This window comes from Cylas formicarius, unplaced genomic scaffold (genome assembly GCF_029955315.1).
Source record: "Cylas formicarius isolate icCylForm1 unplaced genomic scaffold, icCylForm1.1 PGA_scaffold_8__14_contigs__length_24414737, whole genome shotgun sequence".
Taxonomy (NCBI): Eukaryota; Metazoa; Arthropoda; class Insecta; order Coleoptera; family Brentidae; genus Cylas; species Cylas formicarius.
Genome location: NW_026844361.1, coordinates 19553600 through 19567065, shown reverse-complemented (window position 1 = coordinate 19567065; position 13466 = coordinate 19553600). Strand labels below are relative to the sequence as shown.

Here is a 13466-nt window from a genome sequence, read left to right as displayed (position 1 = left end):
CTTCAATATATGGAAAAAGTCCGCTGCCCTTCCCACCAATACTTTTACGATCCATCTAAATTTAACTTTCATTTGCTAAGCTACCTAAATATGGAAGCCCGCTGTTGCCTGTCTAACGGCTACTTAACTAAATATGACTTAAAAATTGTGTCAAAAATGTGAGAGAAAAAAGTTGTAGCCTAAAGCTGAGCTGCGCATATACAACGATTTCTTTGAATGGTTTATACTTCGACCAGAAATATAGTGCTTTTACAACCGATCCCGTGATTAACTTTGCCTACTGTTTATTTATTACTCCAAAACCGCAGTCCATTATGAACACCTTGCCGAGCAGACCCTTACCCGTACCCATTCCAGGACCGTCCCAGGAATTTATCTACCTACACTAACAAGTGAGATGTAAGCAGGTTTTCAATCTTTTTCGCAATTCTTGAAACATGTAGATAAAAAATTAGTACAAGTTTAATGCACTATATTTTTGGTCGTACAATACCAGAAAACCACTTTAATATATTGGACAATTTTACTTCTTTAACACATTGGCTGTCCTGCGATCCAGATGTTCTGGTTTATAAATTCAATGAATCGTGCGAGATGCGAACAAAGTCAGCGTTCTACACTTTCATATGGCCACTATGCCACTGCCGCAAATGGTCAACACTCAAGAAATATAACAGAAAGAAAGAAAAATACCTGGCCCACCACTGGCTTGTCACTCAAATAAGAATATTTTTTCGTTAATAGCTTTATCCAAATCCAATAGGTAAACAACATCGTTAAAGTTTTATTATCAGGGAAGGTCCGTCCAAAGTCAACTCCATGAAGATTGAGACAGACTATGCTTATATTGCTTCAAATATTTCTGCCGAAATACTATTACGTTTATTTAGACTATTCTATAATGAAAATTACCTACAATGTATCTTTCCCACAACTGGGAACACTGGCCTACAATGAAAACAGGAATCAAAGAAAGACAATATCGACAAAAAAAGATGTTAGGGTCTACCGAATTACCCCTACAAAAAGTTAATTTAACTAATGAAAAATAGTGAACATCCTTACAAAACAGGATTAAAAGGTCATAAGTGCACAGTTGCAGTACTGATGAGACCAGTAAACGTATCAAATAGGTGTTATAATTTCTTAACAAAAAAGAAACAGCATTATCAGAAGAGCGCTTAAACAATATTTCAATACTTATATTTTTAAAATATGTTGAAAACAAATAACATAATTAATGTAACATTTTTTTTCTACTTCCGTCTGCGAAGTACACACCGATCTAGAGTGCGGGAAGCGTCACTTTACAGGATCAGTTTCGTTTCTCACGGATCCGAGCTACTTCGGATATTTCCGGGATTTTACCGCACGGGTTTCGGAGCAATCGGTTGTTTTCGGAGATTTACAGCACGGCTTGAATTTTGACTTTTGTCAATTCTAACGGCCATGTCAGTGAATTTATTCGTGTTGTTTTGCGAAAATGTACCCAAAAACCTAAAGGTCGTGGAAAAAGTATAGAATGCAACACGTTCGGTAAACTCGTTTATTAAACACTCGCTCCGCTCGTGCCAAATAAACTCGTAAGTAAGAAATCACTTCGTAAATACAGGTCGATACATAGTCGCGCAATATTTCATTCTATTAACGAGTCCGTCTTTGTCTTCATGCGCTCATCAGCAGGGTTCTATGGGCAACGACTAATAAGGAGGTCGGTAGAATGCTGATGCTTCTATACCTACAAACGCGGTTTTCAAATAGTGCCTAAATGACCCTCGGACACATGCCGCCTCCTTGCGTGGGAGTTAAATAACTCATTTCCAACCCGTATATTTAATTTTCAATATCGTGGTGGAAACCGACAAAAAAAAACTCCCCCCCGTCGAACAATGGCCGGTTATTTTTAAAGTTTTCTCATATATAATACCGCAGAGCTCGGACGGGTCCTTCGGCCATTAAAGTACGCCCGATATCCCGTAATTATCTCGTTGAGGCCGCTCATTAAATGGCAGTTAAAAAAAAGAGAGCGATTTTCGTCGTAGGAAAGTTTGAATGTAATTAAGGGTCGGATAATCAACGGTTATTAGCAAATTACTCGGTTATTACATCGTAGTATAGGTATTACATGCGGAAAAGGCCTGTGTAGGTATTATAAATAGTTTTTTTTTAAGGTTAGGACCGTGACCGAGAAGCTCGTTGAACCGCACAATTTTTGACCATCGAAACGGACATTCTTGTTGCGTTGCGCACCAGCAGCCGATAAAACGTAAAACCAAAATTTATGAGAAAAACTTTGACCGTGTCGTAAGCGATGCTTCCACGAATAAAAAGCAATAAAAAAGTATAACAAACCCACAATATTTCGATGAAACGCGAGAATAAATCAAGAACTTGACAGCCAAGTATGTCCGGTCCGTTGAAATTTCATCCATTAGTAACAGATACCTGCCGGGGAATAAGTCATTAGATGTCTCGACATTAATCTCTCCGGCCTAAGTCGTTTTCCAATTGGGCAACGATCAAATGTGAATTTTAAAAATGATAAACTACACTACAGTCAAGGCGGCGTCGTCTTTTGGCGACGGTACGGGTATACGGTAAATGTGGTATGCCAAATTATGCCTGTAAAAAGTAAGCAAACTTTTAAGAAATTACGTTCTTATGGCTACGGAGATGGTCGGTCTGTTTACTTTTTAAAAGAAACTGTGGTAGCCCATGTAGATCCCATACTTGGTAAGGTCTTCGAGACACTTTTAAAAAATCAATTATCACGGTTTTTTCAAAAAACAAAATGTGTGATTCCCAATTTGGTTTTAAGACCGGCTGCTCCACGGTGGAGGCGGTTCGCAGGGTTGTGGGAGACGTGGTGGAGGGCCTGGAAAAGGGGGGGCCAAGCTGCACTAAGGCTTTCGACTGTGCCTCTCATGACCTGCTTCTGAAGTCCGTGTGCATGGTGACCCTCAGGATCTTATCCGGTCATATTTAACTGACAGAAGACAGTGTGTCGCCCTTAACAACATACCGGAGTTGAAGGTTGTGCGCAGTGGCGTGCCTCAGTCCTCCGTCTTGGGTCCTCTACTATTCACTATTTTTTCTGTTCCCCATTAAATGTACATTTTATGTGGACGATACGTCGTTTGTGACTTATGGCAAAGACTCCAATGAACTTATGCACAATGTTGATAATGTTGAACGGATGGGGGAACTTTGGTTCACCAACAATAACCTTAAACCAAACACAGATAACACACAACGTCTTGTTTTCTCGACTAATAATAATTTAATGGAGGGCAAGAATGTAAGGCTCTTGGGAGTAAATTGACGATAGTTTAAATTGGGCCCCTTATATTGACATCTTGTGTAAAAAACTTGCCTCTAATATTTTCATAATCCGTAAACTTAAAGGACTGGTTACTGCGGGCACATTGCGAGTAACTTATTTTTCTCCTCCAAAAGAAAGTTGTTCGTTTGATTGCTGGTGCAGTTTATCTGGAGCACTGACAACCAATTTTTAAGAAGTTGGAAATTATGCCACTTCCTTGGATGTATATTAATTACCAAATATTAGAAGTACACAAAAACATAGACATATTCAGTAAGAACTACTCTTACCATGACTATTTAACTAGAAATAACAAGCTACTTCGTGCTTCAAGATTCAAATATACCAAACGTCAAAAAAATGCACTAAACTTAAACTTGTACAATAAACTACCAGCTAATGTGAAAGTTTTAAGTAATAGAAAAAAAAACGTCTTAGCCTTTCTTAAAAGGTACTGCTCTTACTGTGATTGAAGTCAAAGAAGCGTCTGTGAACTGTGCAATGACTTTCTATAACTTTGTTGATGTTCCTTCCTTTTATATATTTATATAAACTTCTTGTTCTTTGTTATATACACTGTCCTGTTTTATGTATTATACACTGTTTTATATTACTTAGACACTCTTTACATAATTTTTTTACATATTGCATTTATTTATGACAATTGAAACTGAAACTGTCAGTCAAGCTCTGAAGAAGCCAACAGGATGATTGCCGAAACGTCAGCAATTACGACTCAGCAAGAACCGACGCAGGAGGAATCCAGAAGTTTTGTAAAAAGTATTACAGTAGCCTGTGGAAAAAACACGTAAGTATCTAAAAATAATAGACATTAATATAAATAAAATATGAATGAATTAAAATTTTGGCAAGAAAAGACAAAAAGGGTATGACATTTTTTTAAATTATAAATGCCTCAATTCTTTTGTGAACGTTTTTGTGAATACCATACTTTTACGAGATGGAAAGTTAGATAAAAACGAAATAAGTAACAAAATGTAAAACAAAATATTATCTACCTACCTGTGCATTCGTTTCTTGTTGCTTATTATCACAAACATCACGGTGTGCTTTAAGTCCATTCCTTGAAATATTTGGTTCTGATGTTTTAATGTAAAACCACAAACAAACCACAACTAAATACACGAGACGTATTCGACAACGACAATTTTCAGATCGGGAAAAAAACAAGTCAATCAACGTTTGCCCAGCACTTGGATTCTATTTTGTGTAGTTGGTTAGCAGTGGCTCCGTTATGTTCCTTTCAATTCACAGAGTAAGAATATGTAGGCTATGTTCCTTATATCTTATAAGATACTTTGAAAAACTAACAACGTTGCCGCGTCGCCGGTTTTTAAATAACGTGGCAACGTCGCGTCGCAAAGTTTTCACTCGCGACCTCCCTAAAAGCAAAATGTCGACCCACTGTGCGCCGGATCATAAAATGAAAGGCGTATCTGCATGGAATAATCTGGCGAGATATGGCCGCGCGGCAATATTAATTAACAAACCCATTAAAACGAAACCCTTCGAGGCGGTAAGGTTTTAACGCCCTTGGAAAGACAATAATCCATGGAGCAACGTTTTATGGAAACTTATCGTGACCATTTACGGCCGCCGCGGTCGCGTCAAAATTGCAAATTGGGTTATATCAACAAAAATTACGGAATTTACGGGCAAATGACTTTCTTGCACAAAAGGCTTTATTTTTTTCTTAAATAAAAGCGATGAGCAACTCCTGAAGAAATATTTGTAATCGTATTTGCATACATATTAAGTTAATCAAATTAATTAATTATAACAATAATATTATTAATAATAATAAGCACCAACTAAGAAGTGCTGAATAATTAGAACCTGATGATACAATTAATTAAATTTTTTGAAATAACTTAGGCAAATAAACAGAAATACAAAATATACAAACCTGATATTATAGATCAGTGGCTTCCAACCTTCTTGTACCTGCGCCCCCCTTTAAAAAAAAATGTTGGTCCCCCCTTAATTTTTCTAACAATCTAATTTCATAAATACTCAACTGATATTAATAAAAAAACAATTATTTATTATTATAAGTGATAATTTTAAATGCAATAAAAACAAATCTTACAAAAATACAAAAAGAAAATGTTATTTTGGAAACAGCTGCATGTCCCCCTTGCAACAGTTTGCGCCCTAGGGGGGCGCACCCCACAGGTTGGAAACCATTGTTGTAGGTATTCTTTAATCGTAGCTTTTGTTTATAATCCATTTATTAAGTTTTTAGGTGGCAACTTCAAGATCTCTCTGTGGTCAATTCCATACCGTATTTGGAAATAATTAATCTATTATAATTTGCCCTTAACAATATTAATATAATAAGTAATAGATTAATTAATGTGTTGAGTATTTTTAATAACTTAAAAATTTATGACGCGTTTTATCATAATAAACGTAAAATTTGTCTAAGCTTCCCTCACTTCTATTTGTAATTTCCCGTTCACACACCCTTAGCAAATTGATTGCAAATTATGTTGTTTTTATTACCTTTTTTTAATTTTTTAATTGCAAATTTTTAGATCTCATCAAGTGACCGATTTCATAGCCTGGAAATAATTTTTGAACAATGATTATTACTCTCAATTAAATGTTTTTCCCTAATAATGGACATATGAATAATTAACACATTAACAATAAGAATACATTATTTGGGGGAACTATTGCACGGGAATTGCCAATAATTCCTTAAACAATGATTATTAGTGGTTCTGCCAATAATGATATGTTTTTTTATAATCTCCTTATTCATCTATTGCAAGAATATATAATTGTGTTTTGTGTGAATAATTACCAAAGAGAATTATTATCAAAATTAATAGTAATAGCTGCCAATGCCGCAGTTATCTGACGGGCCGGTGAAGATATGGGTCGATCGATGTGGGCTAAAAAAAACGGACAAACAGAATGCTAAAACCGCCGCAACCCCGTTTTCGAAATATGATATTTATTGCCGGGCTTTAAAAGTGCCCCAATAATTTCCCGGATATTTTATTGACTAATCCATTTCCATTTTATTGTTTTCGAACGAATGCACGGACCGGTCGGCGGGGGTCTCTTTTATTTCGCGTAAAATAACGCGACGCACCGTTTTTTACGCCCAAATAAGCGCGCGTACGGTTGTTTATTAAATTGGATCCGTCGGTTCGTTAAAATGAGTAGCGGTATATTACGCAACAAGCTCTTATGTTTGTTATTTTGCATTTAACGGGAGAATAAGCATAAAAAAACATTTTCCCCGGTAATGGGAGCGATAAAAAAAAGGCAAATGCGGCCAGTGGATTTATTTTACGAAGCGCACACGAAAAAAGGTATTTGGCCAGTCTAAGAATTGAAGTAAAGCTGCCAACAAACCAATGAAGGGTTTCGGCATCTATGGGGAACATCCAAAGTCCGAAATGCGCATGATTGTAGAGAGGCAACTCGCAGAGAAATGTCAGGAAATGCAATCGACGGATGGAGAGCGGAGGAAGCTCGCCTGCACTGGCTACGAATACCAGGACTAGTCTATTCTAAGATATTAACAGAATGGCCCACGACGAAATGCACGAAAACACCAGACACCGTATACGCAAAATAGACCTTTCGAACGACAATAAGTGCGAGGCGTGTTCAAAAAGTAAGCTGACTTTCAAGTTTTATCAAAAAGTATTTATTTATTCATCACAATAAATGTTGACCCCTTCAAAGGACCTCCTCTTGTGCTGGTAAGCACTTTCTGGTATAGTCTTGAGTTCTTCCGGCGATTTTTGTTCCAAACCTCCTTGCTTTCATAAGCTTCTTGAGTTTTGGGAACAGAAAAAAGTCGCACGGGTCCATATCCGGTGAATATGGTGGTTGAGGCATAATTCTGGTTTTGTTTTTGGCCAAAAAGTTAGACACAAGCAACGACGAGCGAATTGTTTTCCCACAATTCCAGACGTTTTCTTCGTATTGCTTCTCGCAAACGGCGCATAACTTCAACTTATTGACCGTATGACCTTGTGGTAAGAACTCTTGATGTACTACGCCACGATAATCAAAGAATTTGACTGGGCTTTGGTTTTGACGTCATAACCATATACCCATGATTCGTGACCAGTTATGACCTTTTTGAACATGAATAGCCCTCGAGTGATGCTCATTCGACGGTCCTTTTGTTCAAATTGAAGCAAATTTTGACCAAAACTTAGTAAAAAATTGCATGGCACGAGCCAATAGAGATGCCGACGTCTTCACCCACTTCTCTAATATTGATTCAACAATTTTTCAACACCATTTGTTTCACTTTTTCAATGCTCCTATCACTTATTAACGTACTGGGACGTCCAAAACGAGGTTCGGCATCGGCGTCTTCTCGGCCATCTTGGAACAGCTTGTACCACTTATAAACATTTTTTTTGTCCAAAGTTGCTTTGCAGCGCTGTATATTCCACTTTTTTCGCTAAAGTTTATCCAAATTCTTTGTTCCATTCTTTTGACAGCCGAAAATCGCCGAGCACACAAAACACAAAAAAAAAAAACAAAAGTATTTATTGTGCCGATGCCCTTCGGTGGCAGGGATTAGATCCTTAGTTCCCAAAGTAGTCCAGGTGGATCCGAGGGCGAACCCCCCACATTTCGCAGGGGTCAACAAAAAATTATTACATGTAAAAATATGCATAATCTATATTCCGGAATGTAGCTGCAGGGGGTCCGCCGGAATCAGCTAGATTTTGAAACTCCGAACACCTCTGGATTAGATAGTCAATACTAATCAAAACTTGAGAATTTTAAAGACATACATACTCAATAACTTGATACCAAAGCTGCACTTGCACTTGCAAGCAATATGCGCAATGGATAGATTGGTCGCGGCGGAAGCAAAACAAAACCCACGGGCCGAATTTCATACCTTTATGGTAAAAAGCCTCCATGCAACGAAACAATTTACATTTATACGCGTCGCTGTCAGATAAAACAAAATTGCATGAAGTAAAATTCTTTTTCGCGTCGGATTTTTGAGATGTAGGTCGAACGGCTCCTAAACACTATTCTCGGCAACAAACAACGAAACGGATCACGCACGACTCGACGACGAAAGATATAAAATGATTTACGACCATTCGCAGGTGCTTTCGCTAGCTTTCTTGCGACTTTTATCAGTCTAAAACTTGGACAGTGGCGTCGACGACCGAGAGGGTTTTCTATTATAATACATCTAAAAATAATATTTACTCGTTTTATCGAGACTTGGCACTTTTACTTCAGTAATCGTATTTGGTGTATTTAGAAAAAGCTAAATACCAAAACATCGCTCTTAGATTTCCAAAAATGGACACATTAATCAATACTCCCAGAAGGCTGGTAGAGAAACTCCTCACGAAGCAAGAGAGAAAGGAATGGAATGGGATGATATGCGCCTACACGCACAATGACTGTTACGTAAACCTTTAATACATAAAAACAATTTAACCTTAATTTTTCAAAGAAACTTCCACAGGGTGTTGTAATACTTTTTATAAAACTTCTGGATTTCTCCTGCGTCGGTTTTTGTTAAGTCGAACTAGCTAACGTTTCGCCAATCATCCTGTTGACTTCTGTACCTGCTTTTATATTGTTTAAGGGGGGCGGAGCTAAATCAGGGGCATAAACACCGTCTCGGATGGCTGATTCCCATATTGGTGACATGTAAGATTGTTTAGGTTGCTTATAGAAATCTATAGACTCTCGAATTTTTCGTCGAAGAATTGATTACATGCAAGAATTTCTGGGCATGTGGTAAATCTGATTTTGACGTTATACTTCTTAAACAAGAGTGTTGATAACCGATGATTTTTGGGCCGGATGGTGGTCTGATAATGCATTAAGATATCGGTCTGTGTGCGTAGGTTTCTATTGATAAGGATATCTAAGAATGAGAGGTTGTTATCAGTTTCTATTTCAATGTTAGGGTGTAAATGTCTAAGAAAATCTACTAGGGATTCCTGACCATGATTCCAAAAAACAGAAGTATCATCGACATAGCGTTTCCATAATTTTGGTTATAGATGGAAGGTGTCGAAAGCTTTCTTCTCAAAGGCTTCCATAAATATATTCGCGATGACTGATGTTCCAGACAAGCATTTTTTAAAATCATAACCCTCTTGTTTACAGAGCCGCAAAACTATCTCAGCCCGAGTCACTGAACCCAGAATTAAAACACCTTACCTCGGTTCTTCTCTCTAATAATTTCCACATTAAAGATATTAAGAGAAAAATACACTTCACCATAACCTTCCAATAGCAATGAGCCCGAAAGCAATCTCACACTTGCCACTGTTGTCCTTCCTTACATTCGAAACATCACTGCCCACATATGAAAAGTTCTAAAGAAGTATAAAGTCAAGATTTCAAGGAGAAAATTTTATATTCATTATATATACCAACTTTCCAACCAACCTTCAATGCCTGATGAGGTGTCAAATTATAACCAGACACCCTGTAAGTTATCGACCGTGCGGTCCGCGCCCATAACCGCCCAGGAACACCCATTCGGTCCTCGTGAAACGCGTCTCATTAATAAAATAAAATCCATTAATAAATTTGAATATAATTTAACGTTCATCGCGTAGATACGTCGCCGACGCGTCTCTCGATAAAAATTGACCATTGTGCGTTCACCCGCAGACGGTCGGACAATAAGGACGACGATAAATCAATAATCCGGTTATATTGGAAGGCTGCGAAAATACAAACCGACGACGACGTCGCGTCGACGCCGATTTACCGCGATGGGTATTTGAATGTGCGAATCCGTCGTCCTTCGTTCGTGCCTTTACAATTTGCAATTCGAATCGGGATCGTTTGCCGGCTGGTTCGAGAGATACGACGACGTCAAGTCCGTATAGTAACCTCTCGTTTGAGAAATATCGTGCAGGTTCGCAGCATCGAAAATAGTAGCATTTGACAAGGGCTACCACCCTCTTTTATGGATAAGATTATAACTAAAAAACAGTTCCAAATAACTGAATTTATGAAAAAATAAAATATTAGAAGAACCTAGCAAGGAAATTTCGAAACATCTACCTAAATTTCGTCTTAAGATTGTTGTTAAAATTTTTAAAAAAACAATAAAACTAGATATGAACGATAATATAAAGAAAGAAATCTTGCACGTGCCATAGATGAAGTGCGTTATGATAATCAAGGTCACCTCATGATTGTTCGTGCTAACAAAGCCCGAAAGAGATGTAGAATCTGCCACAGTCACACAATTTACGTTTTGTAATAAGTGTAATGTGCAATTACATACTTCATGCTTTGTAAAAAACAATATACTTTTAGTTGTTTTCTATCGAATTTGAACTTTCTTTCGTATATTTATGTATAAATTATATGTTACATCTTATGTACCCCAAAACATTATTTAATGTTTTTTCCCAGTGGTTAGTATTTTTTGTATGTTTCAGAGCAAAAAAGTATTTTTTTATTATTTTTTATGCATAAGATAATGCCGGTTAACAAATATAAAAAGCGTATAAAAATAAAAGCTCGGATTCCACCAGATGACGCAAAAAACAAAAAACTAAATTTGTTGGAAGCTATGGAGATTAATAAAACGAGATCTCCCATTCTATTATTTAATGACCAATTGCATTTAAATGTGACTCTGTTGTTAAATTGAAATTTATACTCCTACACCGATAAGTAAGAATCTATTACTACCTGCTTGTATATATTTGCGGAATATTTGCATATTTTGTATTTGATAAAGGTACGGAGTTGTCGAAACAGCTATCATAATGTAATAAACAACTGTGAAAATTTGAAAATTTTTTGTTCTAACTTAATTGTGTTAAATGGATTTTCAAGTAAAAACCACCTCAGTTCAATAAATCCATCCTTTATTTGCCTATAATATCCTGACGGGCTGAGACATTGTTTTCAGTGTTGGACATGGAATAGTTAAACGCTTAGGCCAATGTAGGAGATGTTTACTACATCTACTTTTGCTTTTTTTGTGGGAAAAGTTACTTTATGAAAGCAAGTTTACAACAAACTTGACGATTTGAATTCCCAAGTATCATTTCATGTGTATGTAAACAAATCGAAGACATGTTTCATAGGGTCGTGTACTTTTTTCTTGTGTTTTGTATTTAGGCTTAGTATTATCCATGAATTTCCAAAAAACGCCTAAACGCATCGGATGTCGTTTGCATTATCTCTAAAAGTTTTGTTAAAGGTATTGTGACCTTACGCGAAAATGATTAATTGCCCCTCCTGGAAATTATTCTCTATCATCTTACATAGGAACCATTTATCTTTAGTTAACACTCTTCACAGCGCAAAATGAGTTTATTTGCATCACAACAATAGCGATTTTATGAACGACTTTATGAAATTCCTTTTTCGTTATCTTATTTTGCCGTCCTAGGACTTAATCCAACGGCAACCCATTTCTGAGACAGAGATAATAGACAACTTGAATGTTTTTTTTCTATCTTTAATACATTTGTTTATGTAGAGAAATAACGCATACCAAATATCAAAACTCAAAACAAAATGTTTAAGTTGCAATAAATAACTCAAGTTGTGACACGCGACTATTCCATTTAAACGACTCTAAACGCGCGGGAATGGCCGTGACGTCATACCGCTGCTTTTCGATCGACGTCAACATGTCATAGTGTTATTCTCAGGTTATAGGCCGGGAATTATATTATTTACATTTATTTTTGACTTGGGTACAGATGTGTTTGCATTTAATCTAGAGTAGTTTGTATTTGTGCTTAGTGTGCTTTACGTGATAATAATGGAAGCAACACAAAAACCATATTACAAATCGTGCCATCGTGTTTGAGCACAGCCCGTAAACCGCAAGATAAACCTATTTATTATTCGTCTACCAGAAAATAAAAGCCATCATTGTTTGTTAACATTATGTTCAGGTGTCACTACTTTAGCCTTAACCGCGCAAATATTTTTAACTCCTCGAACTTGCACCCATCCTATTGCAGCCTCCATTGGAATGGTTAATAAATAAATAAAAAAATAAAGAACACTTTAAGTTATCAATGCTAATATACGTTCAAATCAGTATTTAGGTTTCCACTAGTTACATTCGGTCCTATGTATGTATTTTCATAACTTTATTTTTGATACTAAACACAAGAAAACAAAAGTAAGGGACATGATTAATTAATTAATCAATTAACGTCACAACCGGTCACAGCCAATGACATCACGTTTCAAAGAGGATTTAATAATTACAATTTTTAATTTCTCATATTTGTTACATTGAAGTCGAATTTATCTTTACTTTTAAATGTGCTTTTCTTATAGACTTTTATAAGCAAAATTTTTTAAATTAAAATTTTATTCAAGTTTGCTATTAATTGGAAGGTTTCTTTCTTTCCTTCCTTATGCGCACCACGTCAAAATCTCGTAATTGCTGATTATACTGCAATAGACTGCAGTCCGAAAATAAGAAAATGAACTGCACAAATTTAATTAATCATTTTTAAAAAAATATTAAAATAATGTTATATACTACCAATAAATAATAGCAATGGGCGTCAAGAATAATCCTAAACAATCACCAAAAGAAAAGATTATATCTAAATAAGATAAACTTTCAAAGATGAATGTTCTCGGGAAGACCACCCTTAACGTGAGTAAGCCCTACGATTCATAAAAAAAGGAAAGCCGCACTGACTTGAAGTCAGTCGAAACGGTGCGCCGGAACGCACAAATATAAAATAATTTTCAATTACTTTATTTTATTTTTGTTTTAAATTATTAGTTATGTGTATAGTGAATATTAATTAGTAACCATATAAAAAATGTTCTACGTTATAATTTATTATTACTTATAGTCTGTAGTTTTTACATGCAAATTTACTCATTATTGCTTATCAGTTATTCTCGATGTCACCTCGACTAGTTTTAAAATATCCTAATCTGTTATGAAAATTTTTTCAACGCCCAGCAAATAAACGCATCTTTCTTTTATTAACTCTCTGAACTTCCAAAAATCGACTGACGAGAAAATAAAGCGGGGCGCATACACAGGAAGGCGAAGTGGCAAACGCGAATAAAAAGAAGCGCTTTAAAACGATATCGGAGCGTAAAATTAAAAAATAACCCCGCAAAATTGGGTAATTCCGTA

At 36.3% G+C, this 13466-nt stretch overlaps 1 protein-coding gene across 5 annotated transcripts in view; it reads right to left on the bottom strand.

Moving 5' to 3' along the window:
* Window positions 1-13466, bottom strand: part of LOC132706028 (uncharacterized) — a 228274-nt gene that overhangs the window by 85786 nt on the left and 129022 nt on the right. Inside the window, exon 1 of one of the 5 annotated variants that reach the window (XM_060677079.1) lies at window positions 3023-3148. The exons of the other annotated variants lie outside the window; for them this stretch is intronic. The gene's annotated coding sequence lies outside the window, so the exon portion shown is untranslated. Of the gene's footprint in view, window positions 1-3022; window positions 3149-13466 lie in introns of those variants that run through there. 5 annotated transcript variants of the gene reach the window in all.